We start from the raw sequence: 25,810 nt of genomic DNA, 5'->3' as shown, positions 1-25,810 counted from the left end.
ACCAGATGCTCTCAAATTCCCTGTAGATACTAATACTGGGAGTTGAGGCATAAGAAATTGGCATTTGTGGGGAATCTGGGGAATTCTGTAAATCATGTTTTTCCTAGATTTGAAAATGGTAATTTATTTTTATACTTTAAAATAATAATGAATGCCCCTAGTAGTAAATAGTGAATCATTTTGTGTGAGAGAGAGTTTTAGTCTCAGAGGTTTTCGGTTAAAAAATAAAGCTGTGGCAATAAATGCATGATTTATTATTCTTAAGAGATAATATATTGTGATAAAATGTAAAAATGATGTCTACCTGAAATAGATATTTGATTATTAGAAAAAAGTTAAAGACTGGAACATTAACAAAATAAATGTTAAATAAAAATCATTAAAAATTAAATGATAATACAATTATTTATTATTTAACACTTATTTTCTTAAAATCAAATCTTACAACACATAAGGCAGTAATTGTCCTCATCCATAATCTTGATCATTGTTCTGAGACAAACAATTCCACACATAGAAAATGTTGCATTGATGTCGGTTGAATTACTAAGATTAGTTGCTAGAGCATGTGTTGTTTCCTATGGACTCATTTTCATTTTAACAATGAATATCTTTTGTCTGCTTGATGTTGGTTTTTCCATTGAAATTGGTATTGCTTAGGCTGTATTAGATTTTAGATCAGTTTCTCATTCCACCAGGGTATTCAACAACAACATTCCTATCTTCTTTCTGCATTTCTTCTGTTAAAGTAGTTACAAAAGGCTACAGCCTAGAGCAAAGATTTAATCACTGGAAATGCCAGGCAACATTACTAGGATACTGTAACAATTCCAACCTATGAGTATGGTTAACAGTACTCCACAGAATCATGTGCCAAAATTGACAACTAAAAGCTTTTTTGCTTCTGAAATTTGATATTTGGGGAACACTATTCATCAGTTTATATAAAGTAAACTATGTATGTAAACTTGTTAATTTTAATTTTATTTGCAAGAATACCTTACCATTAACAGTAATCAGGGCCGCAAACACAAAATTACAACAAGGCAACAGCAACAAGAAAGCATGAATGATTAGATTTGACCTCTTCCCTCCTACATGCTCCTGTTCTGATTCATAGATAGTTTGACTCAATTATGTCAAAACATAAGTTTAACTATAAGTTATGAAGGAAGGAGAAGTCCTATGTTTTCCCTTGATTTCTGCAAATATAAAACTTACTTATATTCATTTAAAAATATTGTTTCAAATTTCTTGCTCAATAAATTCATTTTAGGATACCGTTTATCTTATTTCTACAAAGTACACTTAAACCAACCATAAATGAGAATTTATTTATTTATTTATTTATTTTTAAATTTTTAAAAATGTTTATTTATTTTTGAGACAGAGAGAAAGGTGCGGAGTGTGAACAGGAAAGGAGCAGAGAGGGAGAGGGAGACAGAATCCGAAGCAGGCTCCAGGCTCCCAGCTGTTAGCACAGAGCCTGACGTGGGGCTCAAACTCATGAACCATCAGATCATGACCTGAGCCAAAGTCAGATGCTTAACCGACTGAGCCACCCAAGCACCCCCATAAATGGGAATTTTAGTAAAACTTTTTCAATTTGAGTTTTATGCCCATAATTGTAATGAATATTTTAAATCATCCTAATTTGCTTTTTCTAAATTTTTGAAAAAATTTACTTATTGAGAAAAAGGAAGCCCAATTTTTTTTTTTTTTAATATATGAAATTTACTGTCAAATTGGTTTCCATACAACACCCAGTGCTCATCCCAAAAGGTGCCCTCCTCAATACCCATCACCCACCCTGCCCTCCCTCCCACCCCCCATCAACCCTCAGTTTGTTCTCAGTTTTTAACAGTCTCTTATGCTTTGGCTCTCTCCCACTCTCCACCCTTTTTTTTTTTTTTTTTTTTTTTTTTTTTCTTAAGGAAGCCCAATTTTTAAGTGTTTTTGTGACCCATTAGCATCCTATTCTAACAGCTGGCAGTTATGTTAATTACCTTTAATGATAAAATTACACTGATCTATTTAGCCAATTAAGATAAAACAGTCTTTTAGATTTCATTAACTACTTTTAATGATGAAATTATACTGATCTATTAACCACATAGGTAAAGAGTCTAAATATCTTTTAGATTTCATTACCTATTTTTATAAATTATCTGGACAATAAGAATGGCATGGAACTTAATACATATTGTGTCAGTAATGAATCAATTCCTGTCTTATAATGCCAAAGATCAGAACAAATTTTTGAAAAAAATATTAAACCAAATTTATTTTAAGTAATTTATATCCACCATTGAACCAGCAAAACACAATACAATTTTGAAGTATATACAAAGTTAATGACAGTATAAAGAAGGACAAAGAAAAATAGAATATATTTTTATATTTACTTACATTTGCAACAGCTTCGTTGAGATATAACTGACATACAATAAACTGCACATACTCACAATGGAAAATTTGATTAATTTTTACATATATTTAAACCCTAAAACCACCACCTCAATCAACATAATGAATATATCCATAATGCCAAAAAAAATTTCCTCTTGCACCTTTTTATTAGCTCTTTCTCTTTTTCTCTGTCCCTTCTTTCTATCCCCATGCAACAAAATTTCTGTCTTCTTTCTATCACTATAAATTAGCTTGCATTTTCCAGGCTTTTTATAAGCAGAGTAATGGAGTATATACTACTTTCTTTTACTTTTTCTTTAGTGTAATTATTTTGAGAGTCATACATGCTATATTGCATATATAAATTGCTTATTCTTTCTTTCGCTGGGTAATGTTCCTCTGTGTGGATATACAAGTTGTTTATTCATTCACCTGTTGATGGACATTTAGATTGTTTCCAGCTTTGGGCTACTACAAATAAAGCTAGGAACAGTTGTGTACAAGTTCTTCTACAGATACCTGCTTCTATTTCTCATGGGTAAATATCTAGGAATGAAAGGTCTGGGTCATACAGTAGGTATATGCTTAACTTTTTAAGGAACTCCCAAAATGTTTTCCAAAATTATCCTACGTTCATTTCAATCAGCTGTGTATGATGAGATTTCCAATTGTTCCACACCTCCGTGTGTTAAATCCTGCGTGTGTGTGCGTGTGTGTGTGTGTGTGTGTGTGTTGCATGGTTCCACTCTGCACAATTTTCAGTTACCATGGTTTAATTAAACCACACCAAAGAATAACAGTCCCCTAACAACACATCAAATTTTAGTATCGCCGTAAATGAGCTAAGGACACAAAGTGCGAACAGGGGTGCTAGCTCCTCATTCCACGAATCTCTGTGCAAGGAACACGTGTACATATTGATCAGTGATTAATCACATCACTTCTTTGGAGGTATGAGGGCGACTGCTCCTTCACTGCCTGTTATTGCTTGTGTTCACACAGGACAGCAAAGCATGTAGTTGAGTTGCTTCCTTGTCTCCCAGTGATAAACTCACCCGACACTTCACGAAATTAGAGAACTCAAAATGGGTATATCAAAGAGGCTAACAGAAATGAAAATGAAGCAACGAAATGGAAGATGGCAGGACCGGCGGTGAAATTTGAGTGAAACATGAATGCAATTGGGAAGAATTGCTGGCTGCCACGAGAGTGTTGACGTGGCTGCCATTGGAGACCCTAGCTCCACAGCCGCGGTAACCTGGTAAAAGCCAACCTCACCGCAAAAAGGTGAACGAAGAGCCCTCAGAGGAGGCACTGACTGCAGATTCTCACATTAAAAGAACTCTCTGAGATATTTCACAACACTGAAAGGATGCAATGTTGGAAGCCTTTCGAGGTATGCTCGCTCTGTATTGTAGGATTCACCATGCGAAGGAGGCAAGGTCTGGCCTCACTATTGTTGATGCGCCTTTTACAAAGAAATATGACACCTGAATTCTCAATGTTCCCAATGCTTTCACTTACAGTATGCTAAACCGATATTCGTTTTACTCTTCTTTGTCATTTCCTTATACATTTATAACAGGCAGTAAAGTTTTTTCCATGTTTAGGCAGAGTGTAAAGCTCATGGAACAATTTTAAAGGTTCTCATCGACTGTGTCCAATGTCAGCTTGCACAGTCATTTTTCTGGTTCCTTGGCACCATGTAAAGCAAGGACTGAGGGCCTAAATTATGGCGGTGTATAGTTTAACTTTGGCAATAAATACATTACAGTTTTAAAAATAACTATGGGACAGTGGTACAACTATATTAAATAGTAAGTGTTACCAAAGTAGGAAATGAATGATTCGTAACTTTGGGAATGATACCAGGGAGAGGGAACATGTCAGGTTAAACCAGTTAATGTGCAAGAGTCAACAGCTTCTTCTCATTGCACCAAACTCTCCTGCATCCTCGTGAGGATGCCTATTTCCCATTACTCTGAGGCCATGAAGAGTCATTACCCAAGATGTATTATTACTTTCTAAATAAATTTCGAGTCCATTTACTTCTCTGCATCCCTTTCTTGCCTTTACATGCACTCTGCTTTCACCCCGCCTCAACCAGGCTAGTGAATGGCAGAATTCAAACATCTCCTGTGTAATTTCTACAGGACTCATTGAGGCAGATACCATTGTTCCCACATCTTCTCACCACACTATATATCGTCCATATGGGACAAAGGTGTCTTCAGTGTTGTGAATACTTGTGAATATTTTCATTGGGTTCCTGATATTCAGGGCTTGTTTTTACCTGCAGTGACCCATTGTAGATACATGATACATGTTTTTTAAGTAGATGAATCTCTGATGTGTAAATCCAATTTACTATGTTGCCTTTAACTTAGATCTTGTCTTAAGCTTTCTCTAGTCACCTGAATAGAAGTCAAACTTGACCAGTGGGGCATCTTCAAGACCACATGTGACCCTGGAGCCACTTTTCCAAAGCTTGTGAAACAATGAGAGAACTAAAAAATTGTTGATATTAAATTTAGAGCCTTTTTCCTAGAGTACAAGCTTGGTGTACGTATATGGAAATTTGATAAGCACTGACAGCATGCATTTTGGGGTTTTTTTGAAAGCTAGTATAGCTTTATTGGAAGTAGATAAAATAGATTTAAGGCCAATAAGGAAGGGCCAAAGAATAAATGGCTACACATTATAATAAAAATATTAGACTAAAATAAAAAAATATTAGAATATTTAACACATTGACTAAAAAATTAACAATTGTAAGTTTTTTAGATCTTAGATTTAAAATAGATAAAGCAAAAATTTGACAGAAATGATAACAGGGAACTCTACAATTCTAATGGGAAATTTTTAATAACCAATCTGTAGTAGAACAAGCTGATTTTTTAAAAAAGTTTTAATTAACTACCCTGTGATTCAGCAATTGTACTCGTAGGTGTTTATCCACAGAATAGAAAAATTCTCATTCAAAGTGTTCCACACACCTTGATGTTTATAGCAGCATGATGTACAATAGCATTGACTTTGGAGTTAGATTGAGCTGAACTCAGAGCCACCTTTGTCACTTACTAGTTGTGTGATCACAGGAGTGGGAGTCCATTTCTTTACCTATAAAATGGGGTGGGGGACACAGCTATTGACAGCTGCTCCTGGAATTGCCATGAAGATGAAGAGAGATAGTAGATGCCCATGAGGCACTACCCAGTGTCTCGCACTTGAAATGTACATGGTTAATGTTGGTCTCTTTCCTTCCTTTCCCCTCTGCTTTTAGATTGGAATCCTGCTTATGTTTTCAGTATCAATACTATATGTTATATTAGCAATATTTGAAATAAATAATCTTTTAGAGCATTTGAATTATGTTAATAGGAATTGTCCATTTCCTGCCAATTTTTAATCGGTATTCAATTTTTGATTTTTTTATGTGTAGATTGGCCATGAAAAATATAAAAACTCCAGGCAAACTCTCTTTCATGGCCAAGTAATTATTAGCTATTATTATGTAATTGCATGTGTATGAGCCCTCACTGCCAGATTACATGTATTCAAGGATTGAAACCTGCTGTTCTCATTGAATAATTTCAAACAGTTGAGTAAAATAAACAAGGGTTCAAAATCCATGCCAGTTTTATCAATTAAAACAATGGAGAGTTATCTGTTACAGATATCTTAAAATATTAGTTTAACTTTTAGGGCTAAAGTTGGCAAAATTAAGTCCAGGGTCCTGTGTTGAGCAAAGTCATCACCCTTCTTATAACAGGTAAATATTATATATATATTAATGCTTAGATTGCAGTTTATGTTGTTTCCTATATTTATTTTATTTTAAAATATAAAATTTTATCTGTAAATATAAAATTTTAAAAATCAAATAACATTAATTTTTTTCAGACAAAATGTACTATTTTATTGAACCTGGAAAGCTTTCAATACAAAAATGGGAAATCTGGCAAGGGGCAGAGGCAGACATGTTCACACTTGAGAACGTATGTACCAGAGAAATCATGTAATCAACAGCTGGACAGAAGGATGAGATGAAGGACAATTTATAGAGCTTATAAAGAGCGATTTTACCCTTTTATTTTATTTGTGCTTGGTTCAAAATGCCTGACAAAACTTTTGTCATGTGACTGAATTCTAAGCAATAGAAATAGAGGAGTTGATTATAAGAATGACCACTAGATGTTGCTAGTCATCTAGTTTATAAATCTAAGTAGCCACATTTTCCAAAAACTTGCCTCTCCCTTTTCTGCACCCATGTTTTCCTTCCTTCCTTCCTTCCTTCCTTCTTTCTTTCTTTTTTTATTGAAGTATGATTGGCATACAATGTTATATTAGTTTCGTGTACAACATTGTGGTTGGACAATTCTATACCTTAGACTTCTTCACAAATGTTTTCCAAATACAGTATCCAATCCAACGCTAACTTTCAATAACATTAGAGCTTATAAAAAGCTAAAACTTGTAACATCTCAAAATTTAAAAGAAATATTTTGAACTCTCCACTCAATATCTTTTAATTATATCTAAAAGATAAGATATAGTTTATAGCATCCAAATCTGGAATATCATAATGATATCTAAAAAGTTATTTTTAACATATTTTTTAATATATAACCTGCCTCCCTCCATACCCATATTAATTTGGATACTTTTGTCATAAGGACTACAGATGTTTCAATTATGTTTTAACTTGGTTCAACAGGACACATTTATTCTGTAACTATGCTAAATGAGTAATTTTCAAACTTTTGATTATAATGTACTTCTGTTTCTTCCTTTGCTATATAACCCAGGAGCTGGGGAAAGCCTGCTACAGAACACTAAGATTTGGGAAAAAGATTTTTGGCTATGTCTGAAATCTACAGAGCTTGATAGGCAAAATTCTGGTAAAACAATTGTGATTATTGCTTCCATTAGTTAGGCAGAGTTTTGTGTTTAACTTTTTTCTGTTCAACAGCAATGGAGGAAGCAAAAGTAATGAGCCCCGGGAAAGGAACAGAGAGAAGCTTCATACCATCTCCAGGTCAATCAAAGGGGATGTTACAAGGTACCTGCTGCCTGAGCCCACAGGGAGACAGCAGGATGATTGTAGGAGAGCCATAAAGGCACCCAGCAACTGTTGTTGAAAAAACATTGGATGGTATTTCTAAGAAAGTCACACTTCCTTTTTTTTTAAATTAGTTATCGATGACTTATGTCTGTGATTAAACTTCTAATTTGTTACCTATTCATGACATACAATGTAAAATGTATCAAAGAATCTAGAGAACCTGTAGAATTAGGTGGTTTGTGGAAAAAACTTAAATTAGACAACACTGTCCTTTAAGTTAGCAAAGCCACTCAGAAGGTGCCCTCCTCTCCAGTAATAAGATCTACTGTGATAGGTCCCTTAGAAAAAGATTTTTTTCATCAAGATTATAGGAATGAGTGTTGCAGTCCACAAAGACAGCTCAGCTTTTTGCTTATTCTGTTTCATAATATTCATATATAAACAAAGGTAGACGTTAATATAAACTGATTGACTTTTCAGAGTCTCACCCTCCCTTATTTTCGAGTAAGATGAGGAGATCTTATCTGCCATCACATCAAGTATATGAGTTTACTCACTAGAATAAATATTTTGGGAGATGTTGGTGACTTAATCTTCATTCTTTGGAAATACAAGATGAGATTATTAAAACTTTAAATTTCTAAAAATTTTCTCATCAAATGTTTAATTTTTACTTATTTTTTCTCATGTACTAATGTTCAGTATAATTGGATACCGGATAAAACCACATAAAAATGTTTACGTTAAACATATAACACTGGAAACAGTTAAAGGCAAAGAGGTTGAGGCAAAATTCTGGTCAGATCTGGCGATCTTTCAAGCAGAGCCCCTTTGCTAAAATTAGGGAGCATGTAGAATGCGAACCACCATTGAGAAAGAACTTGAATTCCTTCTTAAGTGTGACAGTCTTCTAGTGGCAATCCACCCAAAAGCTGGCTTTTCCAATTCAAAAGACAGGATTTCTTCAAGGGAAATCTTAAGTAAAAAGTAAATATTAAGGCTAGCGAATAGTGTTCACACAACTGTGTAAATCCTTCCACCGGTCCACTTGACCGTCTAAGCATGCAGCAAGAACTTTCCCTGGAAATTGTTTTGTGTGCCATTTCTTCTGCCATTAATTTCCACCAGGTGAAATCCGATTCACCCTTTAAGACTGGGGTGTATGTCATCTTTCAGGAAGTTTCCTTGTGCCCCCAGAGCTGAGTTAATTACTTCCTTTTCCCTCACACTCGACACTCCATAGAGACTATATATTACTTGTTGATTTCCCCCATGGCGGGGGGGGGGGGGGGGGGGGGGGGAATGTATTTTTCCTTTACTCTTTGAAATTCTCAATTGCAACCACTGTAACAAAAGACAGGAAAACAAAGGGAAAGCATGTGAATTTATTTAATATAAGCTTTATGTGACATGAGAATCTTCAGAAGGAAATGAAGATCCGGAGAAATGGTTAAACCTGAGTGTTTTTGTACTAGGTTTGATGAAGAATGGAAAGATATGTTAGGACAAAAGATATGAGGTAAATATACTAAACTGAGGGAAATTTCTTTTTTTTATGTTTATTTATTTTTGAGAGGGGGGGGTGGGCAGAGAGAGAGGGGGACAGAGGATCCAAGCAGGCTCCACACTGACAGCACAGAACTTGATGCGGGGCTCAAACTCACGAACCGTGAGATCAAGACCTGAGCCGAAGTTAGATGTTTAACCAACTGAGCCACCCAGGTACCCAAACTAAGGGAAATTTCTTAACAGGACTGTTTGTTCAGATTTCTCTATGTGTTCCTTGTCTTCAGAGATAAGGATGTTGCTTTCCTCTTGTAGAGAGGGTACCTCTCACTTTAAGGTTGTGTGACCTGCTTAGAGGGAAAATCAGAAAGTACTTCCTGCCACAGCCATTCCCAAATTCCTTCAGCCTTGTATAAAGTAACATGTTAAATATCTGAACATGCTAAACTGCCATATTCTGGGGTAGTGCGTCTGGAAACTCCCCATTCCATGTAGTGAATAAGTATTTAGATCTCATTGCTGTCTACATCTCCAAGTCTCTAACCAGCCAGCCTGTGTATCTTACACAGTAGCTGCTTAATTCCTGCTTCTTAATGTGAATAAACAAGAACTTAACCCAGATGACAGTGCTTGCTCTCCCTTTGGAACTTGATGCTAATAGCACACATTCTCTGCCTCCCCCTAGGAGGCAGGTGGTAGGCATTCAGTGCTCCCCTCTTTCCTTGTAACAGACTATTTTTAGAGTAGTTTTAAGTTCACAGCAAATTGGTTGTGAAAGTACAGAGGGTTCCCATATACTTCCTAACCCACACATGCACAGGCTCCCCCATTATCAATACCCTGTACCAGAGTGGTACATTTATTACAATGGGTAAGCCTACACTGATAGATCATTATCACTCAAAATCTAATTGTGTCCAAAAGTGTTACAATTGATGAACCTACATTCACACATAATTATCACCCAGAATTCATAGTTACATTAGGGTTAACTCTTCGTGTTGTACATTCTTATGAAAAATGTATAATGACATATATCCACCATTAAAGTATTGTATAGAGTAGTTTATTGCCCTAAAAAGTCTCTATGCTCTACCTATTCTTCCTTCCTTCCCCCCAGCCCCTGGTATTTTACATTTAGTTAATTTTTGAGTTAATTTTTGTAAAGGTGTAAGTTTAATGTATAGATTCATTTATGTGTATGTGAATATCCAGTTATTTCAGCACTATTTGTTTAAAAAGACAATCTTTTGGGGCACCTGGATGACTCATTTGGCTGAGCCTCCAACTCTTGATTTTGGCTCAGATTGCGATTTCACAGTTCGTGAGACCGAGCCCCACATTGGTCTCCGTACTGACAGTGTGAAGCCTGCTTGGGATTCTCTCTTGGTATTAATGAAAGAATACCACACTGTCTTGATTACTATCATCTTATAGTAAGTCTTGATGTTAGGTAGTGTCAGTCCTCCAACTTTGTTCTTTTTCAATATTGTATTGGTCAGTGATTTTTTCAGTATACCACAGCTGCTGTTCAAACACAGCAGAGTAGACAAGTGAGCCTATAAGTACATTTAGTAAGGACAGCAAAATCGTCACAAAAGCATTTCAAGACATGAAGTAAATTACAGGGTTGCTAGCAACCCATAAAAGAGGAAGCCATGAGGGTGACAGATCAGGACACAGAGGACGTAAAAGCAAAAGTAACATTCAGCAGGAGTCTTCCTAAAACCACAACTGGGTGATGAAGGAGTTGGCCAGTGATTTGAAGAAATTGGACAGAAAATCACAAAACAAATAGATACAAAAATGACTTAAATATCTCATTCTAACTTAGAACTGTCCATGTATCAATGTTTACTCCCCAGCCACAGCCTGCCCTTGACTTGGTTAGTTAGAATTCAGCTTTGTCCTTGTCTCCACCACACAATACCTTATGATTTCCTGGATAGGTTTCTGCAAATTAGGTAACATTTTAAGGATCCTTAAAACGTAGTCTGAGTGCAAAATTCTTCTAGAATCCAACTCCATAAACTTTTATAGTTTATTTTTAATATGACACAATTGTCTTTGCAATTCCCTTTTATTGAGACTTTCCAGAATAGGGCAAAAAAGCACATTGCATCACCTATGTATATAGTATTTGATTAAATTAATGTACTCCTGTAACAAGTAAAATTGTATTAAAAATAGGTTCAAGGAAGTTACCTAACTGCAAAGATGGAAACATTTTTGTTGTTTCTTGTTTTGGCATTATATCCATCCCTGGCAACTTCCACAATTAGATGTAAATATATTTGTTTGCTAGATTTAATCAGCTAGGGCAAACTGATGATTGATGCTTATGATTACATTCTGTTCCCTAACTTTTGCTCTTGGCTTGAGGACAACTAAACTTGGATTTCAGCCCCCATAAGCCCTGTGCAGTAAATTTCAGCCTCAGAAGGCATCCAGGTCAGAGATCCCCTATCCTCATAAAGCTGTAGATCTATATAATATCTTTTCTTCAAATAAGTTCATCCTGAACTTTGCACCGGTACCTATATTTGTCATTTCTTTATTCCTTTTGCTAAATATTTCTATTTTAACTTTTATTATCTTTATTTTCATTGAATTTATGAATAGTATGATATTATTTTTTTAATTAACTTTTTTATCATTTTGTGTTTTAGTAATATAAATAATAAACTAGTAATATCTACCATGGTTTTAATTTTGTTTTCTATGAGTTTGTCTTGTCATTTAAACATATCATGTAGGGGCACCTGAGTGGCTCAGTCAGTTGAGCGTCCGACTTCGGCTCAGGTCATGATCTCACAGCTTGTGAGTTCAAGCCCCGCATCAGGGTCTGTGCTGACAGCTCAGAGCCTGGAGCCTGCTTCAGATTCTGTGTCTCCCTCTCTCTGTCGCTAACCCACTCGCATTCTGTCTCTGTCTCTCTCCAAAATAAATAAACATTAAAAAAATTTAAAAAATTAAAAATAAACATATTATGTAATCACTTGGCTCATTTATTTCTATTTATTCTTCATTTACTATTTACTATCCCAGCACCTAGGACTTTGCCTGCCCACATAGTAGACAGCAAACATAATTATGTTGGTATTATGTGCTGTGGGTATTTTTAGCTTCTACAATAATCTAATTCCATTTTTGGCTTATAAGAAAAAAATATTTATAGAAATTTTGAGTCCAAATTATGTGCATACATAGCTTGAATAAATGTTTTTAATGAGTCAATTTTTTTACAAAATGGAAAGAAAAAGAAACTTTGCCTGAAGCATAAATTCCTGAATCCTGGTGGGCTTACTGAGAGTCTCTTCTCAGGATTCGTTACACACTGAATGTGACACGGCTGACTTGATCTGTGTTCTCAGCTCTAGAGAGAGACAAGTGGGTCTAAAGGGATCTCATATTTAATTAACTAATTAATTAACTGATCTGTGGCCATGTTCCTTTAGTATTGTAATCTTTTTTCAGGGAAGAACATCTATCTTATAGTTTTTATATCTGCCTCACCTTTGCATGTTGCAGGAGTTCCATATATATTTTTGTTTATTTAAATCTATCTTTTCAAGGGTAGGGAACAGCGGTAGACTAAATGCAGTGAGCGTGACAGACTAAGTTCACAAATGATGAGAAGTGTACCTGTAAGAATAACATTTTGCAGTCTCCTTGAATTTTAACCATTTGAAATATTATTATGCTAGAAACAAAATGGTATTTTCTAATGTGTCACTCTTAAAAGTGGGCCTGAAAATCTGTATATAGTAATAACAATAATAATAAAACCAACATATTCTATGAGGACTTATTGCCAATCAACATTTAAAAAATATTGACCATGTCTTGTCCACCTCAAACTTGGGATGGTCTCGGTCCCATTATTCCTTAGCAGTTTTCACAAACCAGAAGCACTGTTGCAGATGTTACTATCCTACCTCAAACGACAGAAACCAGAGCAGCCAAGAGCCTGAAATCCTTCACCATTCAGTCTGAGGATCCGTTGTAACAGAAAATCAAAAGATAGAGGGATATGATAGATGACAAATAGATAGATGATGATGATGATGATAGTAGATAGACAGATAGATAGATAGATAAGGTAATATGAATCAAGTAGTCAGTGAGAGAAACAACACGTACGTATCAACATTCCTGAAACATACAAGCCTGGATTTATGTTTTCATGCAAGCAGTAACACCTCCTTTCTTTGTTTCTCGGGATTCAATCCGGGTTTTGGCCTAGGGTGACATATAATTTCTCCTCCAAATCTGGATACATTGTAAGTGAAAAATTGCCAGGCAAACTCCCTATCAGGCAAGCTTGGATATACGGATACACTATTTCTAATGCATATCTGTCTCACTCTGGATAGTTGATGACATGCTCCAGATCAGGTCATTTATTGAGACCTAATTTTGATAGCATACGTACTTCCAGGGTTATATGTTAACTAGCATATTTGTATGGTGTTTATATTTGTATGTTAAGGAGTGATTTTTTTTTTTTTTTAGGTAACCTCGTTTGGCTCTTGTGCATTGCCTCGTTTGTCACATCATAATGATAGTTTTTATTTAAGAGTGTTCTGATCATATTATAGTTCTGTGGTAAAAAAAAAAAAATATCCAGATATGCAGGCATTTCTTTTCCGTTACATTTTCAAGAGTTATAGGCAGAGATTGGTGATAAATGGACTTTTAAAAAATGTCCTTGTAATTTTTTGCTTTTGGAAGGAAAGTATATGACTGTTTTTCACACATTATTTTCTGCCTATTTTAATTTTTGAACTCTATATAATATTTTTTTGCTTTTTGCCTCCTCAACTATTATATAGGTATTTTATGTTTCTCTACAAAAGGTATTATATAGGTATTTTATGTTTCTCTACAAAAATTTAAGAATGAAAGTGTATTTTTATACAAATATAAATTATGACTTAAAGTAATATATGAATCCAATATTATTGATCATTAAAAATATTGCCAGCAACTTCCAGGGACAAACTATGCAGTCCATTAGTTCCTAGTGTGTTATCAAATTCCTAAAAGATGCCTATGAATGCTAACAAAAGGGGAAGAATCTAGTTAATATTTATACCACAGTAAAATCTCTCTCACTGAAAATTTCACACATATAATTTTACAGTGTTATAAGTGACGCATGAATGCCATTTGTGGTTGTCATATATATGTAAAACCTTTTATGTGTAAAACACAGGAAAGAGTTTCAGTGGTAGTAGGTAAGTATCTGGAAGAATAAGCTGGAATACTTTCAAAGTGGATCAGTATTCATAATGGCTAGAACCAGATTTGGGGGACATGTTTATGTGTTTTTCTGCTAGAATGATATTATGAAAACTGAGGGGAAAATATAGCATTTAATCTAATAACATCCCTCCACAAACCTGGTTATATAAAAGTGTACTAAAATTATTTTCCATAATCAAACTTAGACCAAGTCTAGTTTCTGTGATAAGCCTTGGCCAACAAATATTCAGTTTTAAGTACCACAAAATTGTTTAAACACTTTTCAACTCTGCAAAAACCAATTTCACAATCATATCTATACAAAGAGGGTTAGCCTTGGTGGATTTGAAATTTCAATTAACCTAAACACCTTCTTCTCCATCCTTCAAGATGGCTATATGTTTAATTTATGAAGAAAGGAATGGATGAGTACATGTCAATTCTTTCTTGAAAAGAGTTAATAATGATATATCACCCTATAGTTATGCTATTACTCAATAATAATTTACATTGTCATTATGGGAATCTCAATTCTTAGACAAATGTGAAAGGCATACACCAAATATCTTATTATTTTTAAATACGAACAATTGTCCTCTTAAATTCAAAAGTAGTTAAATGCATTTTGGTTTTTTATTGCTGCTGGGAAGAATGAATGGCAGTTAATTTTTGCTACAGTTTTGTTGTATATACATATAGTTGACCCTTGAACAACATAGGGGTTTTGGGTGCCAGCCCCTTGCATGGTCAAAAATCCATGTACAACTTGACTCTTTAAAAACTTAATTACTTAGAGTCTACTGTTGACCAGAACCTTTGTTGATAACATAATCAGTCAGTTAACACATTTTGTATATAATATGTAATATATACTGAATTCCTACAATAAAGTACACTGGAGAAAATAAATGTTATTAAGAAAGCCATTAGGAAGAGAAAACACATTTACATTTACTATTCTGTATTTACAGATACTGTAAGTTTACATCACCTGTTTATAAAACAAATCACCTGCCTGTCAGTACCTATATCAATATTGTCTTATATAACACAAAACACTGTAGATGTTATATGCATTTACTAACTCATATAAAAATTGAAAAGACAATGTGGGAGAAAGAAATTCAAATTCATTTACAGGTAAATGACTCATGCATTGATAATGAAGAAGCAATATGATTGCTTTATGTTAACCTACCAGTGTAATTGATACAATTTCTTCATGGTAGTCTAACCTGTACATTAATGAATGAATGAATGTACATAATGAATGAATCATTATGACATACACTATTATAGTCATATACATAATACAGTATTGGAAACATTACTACACTTTTTAAAAACCACTTACCTGTGATGATAAGCTAATACATAGTTTCTCCAGTTAGAGAGGCATACTGCACAGTAATGTAATTCTTTGAAAATAAAGTTATAAAAGAGTAAGAAAATTAATATGTTATTAATTTTATATTAAATATTATTCACCCTACTTTTTTCGAGATTTTTTTCTTTATTGTTTTTAATTTAAATTTTAGTTTGTTAACATACTGCACAGCATTGGTTTCAGGACTAGAATTCAGTGATTCATCACTTATATACAACAGCCATGCTCATCACAACTGCCCTTAATACACATCGCTCATCTAGCCCATCTCCCCTCCCCTCACACTTCCCTCCATCAACCCTCAGTTTGTTCTCTATGAATTCCACATACTAGTGAAATCATATGGTATTTGTCTTTATCTGACTGACTTATTTCATTTAGCATAATACATTCTAGCTCCATCCACATAGTTGCAAATGACAAGATTTTGTTCTTTTGATTGGCTGAGTAATATTCCATTGTGTATGTATACACATCCTCTTTATTCATTCATCAGTCATCAGTCAATGGACATTTGGGCTCTCTCCACGTTTTACTATTGTTGATAATGCTGCTATAAACATTGGGGGTGCATATACACTTTCTATTCTGTATTTTTTTTATCCTTTGAGTAAATACCTAATAGTGCAATTGCTTATTATAAGGTATTTCTATTTTCAGTTTCTTGAGGAACCTCCAGAGTGGCTGCACCAGTTTGCATACCCACCAACAGAGCAAGAGTGTTCCCCTTTCTCTGCATCATCTCCAACACCTGTTGTTTCTGATGTTTATAATTTTAGCTATTCTGACAGGTATGAAGCATCTCATTGTGGTTTTGATTTGTATTTTCCTGATGATGACTGCTGTTGAGCATCTTTTCATGTGTCTGTTAGCCATGTGGATGTCTTCTTTGGAAAAGAAGTCTTGTCTTCTGCCCATTTCTTAACTGTAGTGTTTATATTTGGGGTGTTGAGTTTGGTAAGTTCTTTATAGATTTTGGATACTAGCCCTTTATCCAATATGTCATTTGCAAATATCTTTCCCCATTCCTAGGCTGCCTTTTAGTTTTGTTGACTGTTTCCTTCACTGTGCAGAAGGTTTTCTCTTGATGAATTCCCAATAGTTTATGTTTGCTTTTGTTTCCCTTGCCTTCAGCGACGTGTCTCATAAGAAGTTGCTGTGGCTGAAGTCAAAGAGGTTGCTGCCTGTGTTCTCCTCTAGGATTTTGATGGTTTTCTGTCACACATTTAGGTCTTTCATCCATTTTGAATTTGTTTTTGTGTATGGTGTAATAAAGTGGTCCAGTTTCATTCTTCTGCATGTTGCCATTCAGTTTTCCCAACACCATTTATTGAAGAGACTGTCTTTTTTCCATTAGATATTCTTTCCTGCTTTATTAAAGATTAGTTAACCATATAGTTATGGGTCCATTGCTAGGTTTTCTATTCTGTTCCATTAATCTGTGTATCTCTTTTAGTGCCAGTCCTATATTGGCTTGATGACTAAAGCTTTGTAATATGGTCTGAAATCCGGAATCATGATGCCTCCAGTCTTGTTTTTCTTTTTCAGGATTACTTTGTCTATTCAGGGTCTTTTGTGGTTCCATACAAAGTTTAGGATTGTTTGTTCTAGCTCTGAAAAAAAATGCTGGTGGTATTTTGATAGGGATTGCATTCAATGTGTAGATTGCTTTGGGTAGTATAGACATGTTAACAATGTTTGTTCTTCCAATCCATGATAATTTAATGCTTTTCCATTTCTTTGTGTCCTCTTCAATTTCTTTCATAAGTGTTATATAGTTGTATAGATCTTTAACCTCTTTAGTTAGATTTATTCTTAAGTATCTTATTATTTTGGGTACAATTTCAAATGGGATTGATTCCTTGATTTCTTTTTCTGCTGCTTCCTTCTTGATGTAAGAAATGCAACAGATTTCTGCATGTTGATTTTATATCCTACAACTTTGCAGAATTCATGTTTTAGTTCTACCAATTTTAGGTAGAGTCTTTCGGGTTTTCTATATAGAGTATCAAGTCATCTGCAAATAGCGGAAGTTTGACTTCTTCCTTGCCAATCTGGATGTTTTTTATTTCTTTTTGCTGTATGATTGCTGAGGTTAAGACTTCTAGTACTATGTTAAATAGTAATGGTGAGAGTGGACATCCTTGTCTTGTTCCTGACAAATGAAAGGCTGTAAGTTTTTCTCCATTGTGGATGATATTATCTCCGGGTCTTCCATAAATGGCCTTTATGATGTTAAGGTCTGTTCTATCTATTCCTACTTTGTCAAATGCTTTTTCTGCATCTGTTGAGAGGATCATAGGGTTCTTATCCTTTCTTTTATTAATGTGATGTATTACATTGATCGGTTTGCAAATACTGAACCAGACTTGCAGCCCAGGAATAAATCCCACTTGATCATGTGAAAAATTCTTTTAATATACTGTTGGATTCAATTTGCTAATATCTTGTTGAGAATTTTTGCATCCATATTCATCAGGGATATTGGCCTGTAATTCTCCTTTTACGTGGGGTCTTTGGTTTTGGAATCAAGGTAATGTTGACTTCATAGAATGAGTTTGGAAGCTTTCCTTCTATTTCTACTTTTTGAAATAGTTTGAGAAGAATAGGTATTAATTCTGCTTTAAATGTCTGGTAAAATTCCCCTGGGAAGTCATCCGGCCCAGGACTCTTCTTTGTCAGGAGATTTTTGATTACTGATTCAATTTCTTTGCTGTTCATTGGTCTGTTCAATTTTTTTATTATTTCTTCCTGTTTCCATTTTGGTAGTTTGTGAGTTTTTAGGAATTTGTCTATTTCTTCCAAATTGCCCAGTTTGTTGACAAATAATTTATCATAGTATTCTTTTATAACTCCTTGTATTTCTATGGTGTTGGTTGTGATCTCTCCTCTTTCATTCATGATTTGATTTATTTGAGTCCTTTCTATTTTATTTTTGATAAGTCTGTCCAAGAGCTTATCAATTTTGTTAATTCTTTCAAAGAACCAGCTCTTAGTTTCATTTGTCTGTTCTACTGTTTTGTTGTTGTTGTTGTTTCTATATCATTTATTTCTGCTCTGATCTTTATTATTTCCCCTTTTTCTTCTGGATTTAGGTTTTATTTTCTGTTCCTTTTCTAGCTCCTTTAGGTGTAAGAATAGGTTGTGTATTTGGGACCTTTTTTGCTTCTTGAGATAGGCCTGAAACGCAATATACTTCCCTCTTGGGACTGCCTTTGCTGCATTCCAAAGGGTTTGGACTGTCGTGTTTTCATTTTCATTTGTTTCCATGTATTTTTTCTTTCTTCTTTAATTTCCTTGTTAACTCGTTTATTCTTTTTTCTTTTTAATTTTTAAAAAATGTTTATTTATCTTTGAGAGAGAGAGAGACAGGGGAGGGGCAGAAACGGAGGGAGACTCAGAATCTGAAGCAGACTCCAGGCTCTGACCTGTCAGTGCAGAGCCCTATGTGGGTCTCAAACTCACAAACTACCCGATCATGACCTGAAGTCAGACACTTAACTGACTGAGACACCCAGGCTCCCCAACCCATTCACTCTTTAGGAAGATGCTCCTTAATCTCCATGTATTTGAGGGTTTTCCAAAATTCTTCTTGTGGTTGACTTCAAGTTTCATAGTGTTGTAAATTTAAAATATGCATGATATGATCTCAATCTTTTTATACTTGTTGAGGGCTGATTTGTGACCCAGTATGTGATTGATTCTGGAGAATGTTCCATGTGCACTTAAAAAGAAGGTGTATTGTGCTGCTTTAGGGTGATATGTTCTGAATATATCTGTTAGGTCCATCTGGTCCAGTGTGTCATTCAAAGCCATTGTTTCCTTGTTGATTTTCTGCTTAGATGATCTTTGCTGTAAGTGGGGTGTTAAATCCTCTACTATTATTATATTATTATCAATGAGTTTCTTTATGTTTTTTATTAATTAATTTATATATTTGGGTTCTTCTAAGTTGGGGGCATAAATGTTTACTATTATTAGATCTTAAATATTTATTTATTTTTATTTTTTAATGTTTATTTATTATTTTGAAAGACAAAAAGCACACAAATGGGGGAAGGGCAGAAAGAGAGAGGGAGACAGAGGATCCGAAGCAGGCTCTGCACTGACAGCACTGAGCCCGATGTAGAGCTTGAACTCACAAACCATGAGATCATGACCTGAGTCAAAGTCAGACACTCAACCAACTGAGCCACTCAGGTGCCCCTACAATTGTTAGATCTCCTTGATGGATAGGCTACTCAATTTAATATACTGCCCTTCTTCATCTCTTGTTACAGTCTTTGTTTTAAAATCTAGTTTGTTCAACATAAGTATGGCTACTCTGGCTTTCTTTTGACCTCCATTAGCATGACAGATGGTTTTCCATCACCTCATTTTCAATTTGCAGGTGTTTTTAGGTCTAAAATGAGTCTCTTGTAGGCAGCATATAGATGGATCTTGATTTTTTATTCATTCTGATACCCTATGTCTTTTGATTGGAGCATTTAGTCCATTTACATCACAGTGATTACTGAAAGATACGAATTTAGTGCCACTGTGTTACCTGTAGAGTTGGTGCTTCTGGTGATGTTCTCTGTTCCTTTCTAGTCTTTGTTGCTTTTGGTCTTTTGTTTCTCCACTCACAGAGTCCCCCTTAAAATTTCTTGCATGTCTGGTTTTGTGGTCGTGAACTCCTTTAGCCTTTGCTCCTCTGGGAAACTCTTTATTTCTCCTTGTATTCTGAATGACAGCTTTGTTGGATAAAGAATTCTTGGCTGCATATTTTTCCCATTTAGCATGTTGACTATATCCTGCCACTTCTTTCTGTACTGCCACGTTTCTGTGGACAGATCTTTTGCAAACCTAACCTGTTTTCCCTTGCAGGTTAGGGACTTTTTTTCCCTTGTTGCTTTCAGGATTCTTTCCTTGTCTATTTTGTGAATTTGACTATGATATGCCTTGGCTGTGTTTGGCTTTTGTTGAATTTAATGAGAGTTCTCTATCCTTCTTGGATTTTAATGTCTGTGTCCTTCCCCAGATTAAGGAAGTTTTCAGCTATAATTTACTCAAATAAACCTTCTTCCCCTTTTTCTCTCTCTTCATCTTCTGGGACTCCTATGATACAAATCTTATTACATTTTAATAAGTCATTGAGTTCCCTAAATCTGTCTTTATGATCCATGACCTTTCTTTCCTTCTTCTTTTCAGCTTCATTATTTTTCATAATTTTATCTTCTATATTACTAATTTGCTTCTCTGCCTCATTCATCCTCATTTTATGGCCTCCATTTGGGTTTGCATCTCAGTTATAGCATTTTTAATTTTGGCCTGCCTAAATTTTAGTTCTTTAATCTCTGTAGAAAGAGATTCTCTGGTATCTTCTATGCTTTTTTCAAGCCCAGCTAGTATCCTTATAATCCTTGTTTTAAATTCTAGTTGAGATATCTTACTTAAGTGTATTGATTAAGTCCCTGACCATGAGTTCTATTTCCTGTTCATTTTTTGGGGTGAATTTCTTCATCTCGTCATTTTGTCCAGAAAAAAAAAGAAGAGAGAAAAACAAAACAAAACAAAAAAGAATAAAACAATAACAAGCAAAAAAACAAAACTAGATCCTGGGTGTATTTTGGTCTCCTTGTTAAAAAAAAACCTAGATGAAAAAAATAAAGTAAAAATAAATAAAATAAATTAAAATAAACAAAAAATAAGATATATATAAACATATATAAAAATAGAAAATAATGATAAATATTTTTAAAAAGAATTGAAAAAATGAAAAAATAATAAAAAATAAAGAATAAAAGTAAACAGGAAACTAGATCCTATTTCCCCTACAGTTGAACCTTTGTAGCACTCTTTGGTAGACTGGTTTATGCCGGTCATTTGGAATAGGGGCCTGCGGCGCTGATTCTCAGGCTAATGTTTTAGTGGAAATCCACCTCGAGGGCACAGGGGTCTGGACTTGGTGTAAGAGGCTCCAGTGTCCACTAGGTGGCACTGTTTTGCTCCCTGAAGGCTTTCAGTGCGGACAGGTGGGATTGATATGGTGGCGGTGACCCACTCACAGAATGGATAAACCAGAAGCTATGTAACTGACTACCAATCTTGTGTGAAAATGGGCTTGGAAGGGATAGAGAAAGGAATGAAATTTCGAGTGTAGCTTCTTACATTGTTTTGGCATTTAAAGTGTTAACAATTTAAATTATAAATAAAATAAAATGAATATAGATTAAAAATCAAAATTGAATCTTAACATAAACAAATGAACCTAGGGGTGCCTCTGTGGCTCAGTTGGTTAAACGTCCTATCTTACTCTCCGCCCAGGTCATGACCTCACAGGTTGTGAGTTCCAGCCCTTAGACTCTGCACTGACAGAGTGGAGCCTGCTTCTGTCTCCCTCTCTGCCCCTTTCCCATGCTCTCTCTCTTTTCCATAAATAAATAAATATTTTTTTAAAAAATGAACCTAGAAGCATATCAAAATGCTAACACCCACACATGCACACACAAACACACTTGCACACACCTCTAATGGAAGACTGGATCATTACAAGCAGGTTAATTACAGTTTATATTATCTTTATTCAGCTTTTACAACAGAGATATAACCAAAGTGAAGGGATCCTAGTTTTGTGCCTGGTGTCTGTGATGGAGTAAACCACTTCCTGTCCTGAAAGATTATGGTGATGTCTGTCCTTAAATAATTCTTTGGCTACTTCTGTTTCAGTGTTAGCATAAATCTCTATCACTAAGTCATACCTTTATACAAAACACTAACTTCAGGTAAATGAAAATATTTCAGCAGAATGAATTATATTGGATTTGACAAAAGTATGTGATTAAAAAATATTTATTAGATGCTTATTGATAGTTAACCAAGAAAAATATTGGCAGTTAAACAAACTTTCAGCTGACTTAATTGCCAGGTTATATTAAAATTCTACATAAATAATAAGCAGTTAACAATTGGTAACCAAATTTTTCTAGGCTTATGTCTTTACCCAATACAAGGACCACAAACAGACATCAAGTTTCATTTTAAGAACTGTGAAACTGACATATACTCAGGAAAACGAATAACTGTGAAGGGCACTAAAAATGTTGAGACATGGCCATTCTGTGCAGAACAGTTAATTTAGAACTGAAAATTAAAAATTATTGAGTTCTTTCTTCTTTTACTGGCTTACTTACAATATATCCAGAATACATCCTCATTTACCAACAACAAGTGCAATCAAATACATCAAATGAAGTCCTGTTGTATACACAGCAATATGATGTGTCACGAAAGATTTATGGAAAAACAGAAATTTGAGCTGGTATCACACCTAGCTCCAATATATGGCTAAAACTCAACTGAGAACATACAAATATATTCTCCCTCCCACTGTGTATATATCACCTTGTTCTTACAACAATCTATTTTTAACTGTTTCTGGAGCACGTCTTACCAAAGTTGAACAAGTTACATGGAAAGGAGAAGCTATGTTTGTAAAATAAAGCTATACATGTAAATAAAAATAAAGTGATGAGTGTCTCCAAGGATTATTTCATGTATATATGTGTTTAATTGTGTGTTCCATTATTTCATGTATATACAGTTTCTGACTGGAATCAAGATGTCTCTGAATCAGAAAACAGACCCTTCATTGCTCGTTGAACTCATGTATAAATTCCAACTCATATACCATCTCCTCTTTAAAAATCTTCTCTTATTTGATGACTCCAGTTCTATCTGAAACCTACAGATATCACTCCCTTTTCTGAACTTCTATAACTCTTTATTCATAATTTTCTCAAAACTTTCCCCTGAAAATAAATAATATCTGATTCCTTTAAAATGTTCATTCTCCATAATATATTGCACTTAGTTGATATTCAGTAAATATATAGTTAAAAAAATAAATGAAAAAATAAATGCCCCTCTTCCAGAAGAAATAAAATGTTTAAATTTTCCAGTTCATTTGGATTCATGAAGTCAAAGCTGTTTAAAACTCCATCCTGAGCTCTTAAGATCAGTAATACCAATATTGCCTAAAAGACTAAGATAATACTATTAAATATATCATAATTCTGACCTAATAAATTATGTGTAACCCTTCTTACTCCACTGTTAGGATTCTCGGATATTAAGATGTTTCCTCCTCCTTTGCAGTCTCCCAGCATTGCATATGCACTTAGTTCTCTTCCATGTAATAAAATATAAATTATAAGAACTCATCAATGGGACATCACTTAGCTGTATAAAAGAAGGGAATCTACCGTTTGTGACAACATAGAAAAACCTGGAGGACATCATACAAAGTGAAATAGACCAGACACAGGTAAGGCAAATATTGCATGATCTCACTTACATGTGAAATCTAAAAAAGTTGAACTCACATAAGCTCAGTAGGATGGTGGTTGCGAGGGACTAAAGACTGGGGGCTGTGGGGAGATACTGGTCAAAGTGCACAAACTCAGTTATAAGATGAATAAGTTCTGGGGATCTAATGTACAACATAGCAAGTATGGTGAATAGTACTGTATTTCATATTTGAAACTGCTAAGAGAGTAGAACTTAAGTATTCTCACAACACACACACACACACACACACATGCACACACAAAGTGGTAACTATGTGAGGTAATGGAAGGGCTATTAGCTTGACTGTAGTAATCATTTTATTATGTATATACATCTCAAAGCATCACATTATGTATCTTAAATATATACAAATTTTGTCAATTATACATCAATAAAAATTGAAAAATGAAATTGAAGGTAAAGTTCATCTGTCACAAATCAAATTACTTTCTTTTTTCAGAGATTACCTTTTTACCAAAATCCTTTGTTGAACATCTGTTGGGGAAAGACATCAAAAAGATGCCAGTTGACCCATGAGCTGGATCCTGGTCTTCAGAGGCTCCTCCCCACCCCCCCCCACCTCTGTCCTTGGAATGTGGGTTCTGCTTGTCTTTCCTATCCCTATCCCTACCTATCTGAAACCTACAGGGATAGGGATGCGGTGTTGAAAACACCTACATGGTATATGTGACTAAATACAGTTAAGGCCTTTTTAGAAACTTTTAAGATTTGGCAGACAGATGCAGGATACATTCATCTTGCTGCTGTCCAAAACAAGCCTCCTATGTACGCTTCCTTTATTTAGGAAGGCTGCCATCTACCAACCTGGAGTGGTCTGCCTCTTTCTTCGGTCTTTCCCTGCCCTCCTCATATGTTTCAGGTGACATCTAGGAAGCTCCTGAGAGGGTTGTGAACCAACAACATCTCAAAGACAGGCATCTTTGTACTTTGTTCACCACGGCAGGCCAGGGCTAATACAGCACCTACAATAAAAGTTACTGCTCAATAAATGCCTTTCAACTTAGGTGTGTGGCTTAGGAATGGTTTTCTAATAAAAAAAAGTTTCTTATAAACTGATCTGTTGTCAGTTCAATTCAGGATATCAAGGGATCCAATTGCTCTTCCGGGACACTGTGTCGCTTCCTACCTGAGAGTTAGGGAAGCAGAAAGTGGCAGGTTGGTTAGACTAGAGGTGATGGCTGGAGCTGTTGGAGAAGATTTTTTTCCTCGTTGGTGCTTCATTTGTGTCTTTCTCAGTGTCTAGAAAGTGCTCTGGCTCAGATGCTCTTTATTTCTACTCCCTCACATGGTACAGTGGTTTCTACTCCAGAGTCATGGCTTTACCACCTCTACTCAGCATCCCTTTTTCTTTTTTTTTTTTTTTTTTTTAACGGTTTTTTTTTTTTTTTTTTTTTTTTTTTTTGGGGACAGAGAGAGACAGAGCATGAACGGGGGAGGGGCAGAGAGAGAGGGAGACACAGAATCGGAAACAGGCTCCAGGCTCCAAGCCATCAGCCCAGAGCCTGACGCGGGGCTCGAACTCACGGACCGTGAGATCGTGACCTGGCTGAAGTCGGACGCTTAACCGACTGCGCCACCCAGGCGCCCCTCAGCATCCCTTTTTCATATGGGACTGAGAAAGTTGGTGATTTGGGTCCCTGTATCCAAGAGAGCTTTGAAGAGTTCAGTCTCTCCCTGCCTTTGGAGTTCTTCAGCATATGTAGGGCCCTCCAGTCTATTAGGGATGGGGAGACTTTGGCCTCACCTCTAATCCTTGGAGCAGCTGAGTTCAGGGCAAAGAGGAAGCCTGCGATTGCTGGCATGCAAAGAATGTGTCTCCAAACCAGTCAGAAGACATATTACCCTCA

This window comes from Panthera uncia (genome assembly GCF_023721935.1).
Source record: "Panthera uncia isolate 11264 chromosome B2 unlocalized genomic scaffold, Puncia_PCG_1.0 HiC_scaffold_24, whole genome shotgun sequence".
Taxonomy (NCBI): domain Eukaryota; kingdom Metazoa; phylum Chordata; class Mammalia; order Carnivora; family Felidae; genus Panthera; species Panthera uncia.
The sequence above is the reverse complement of the archived record's forward strand: the minus strand, read 5'-3'. Positions refer to the sequence as shown.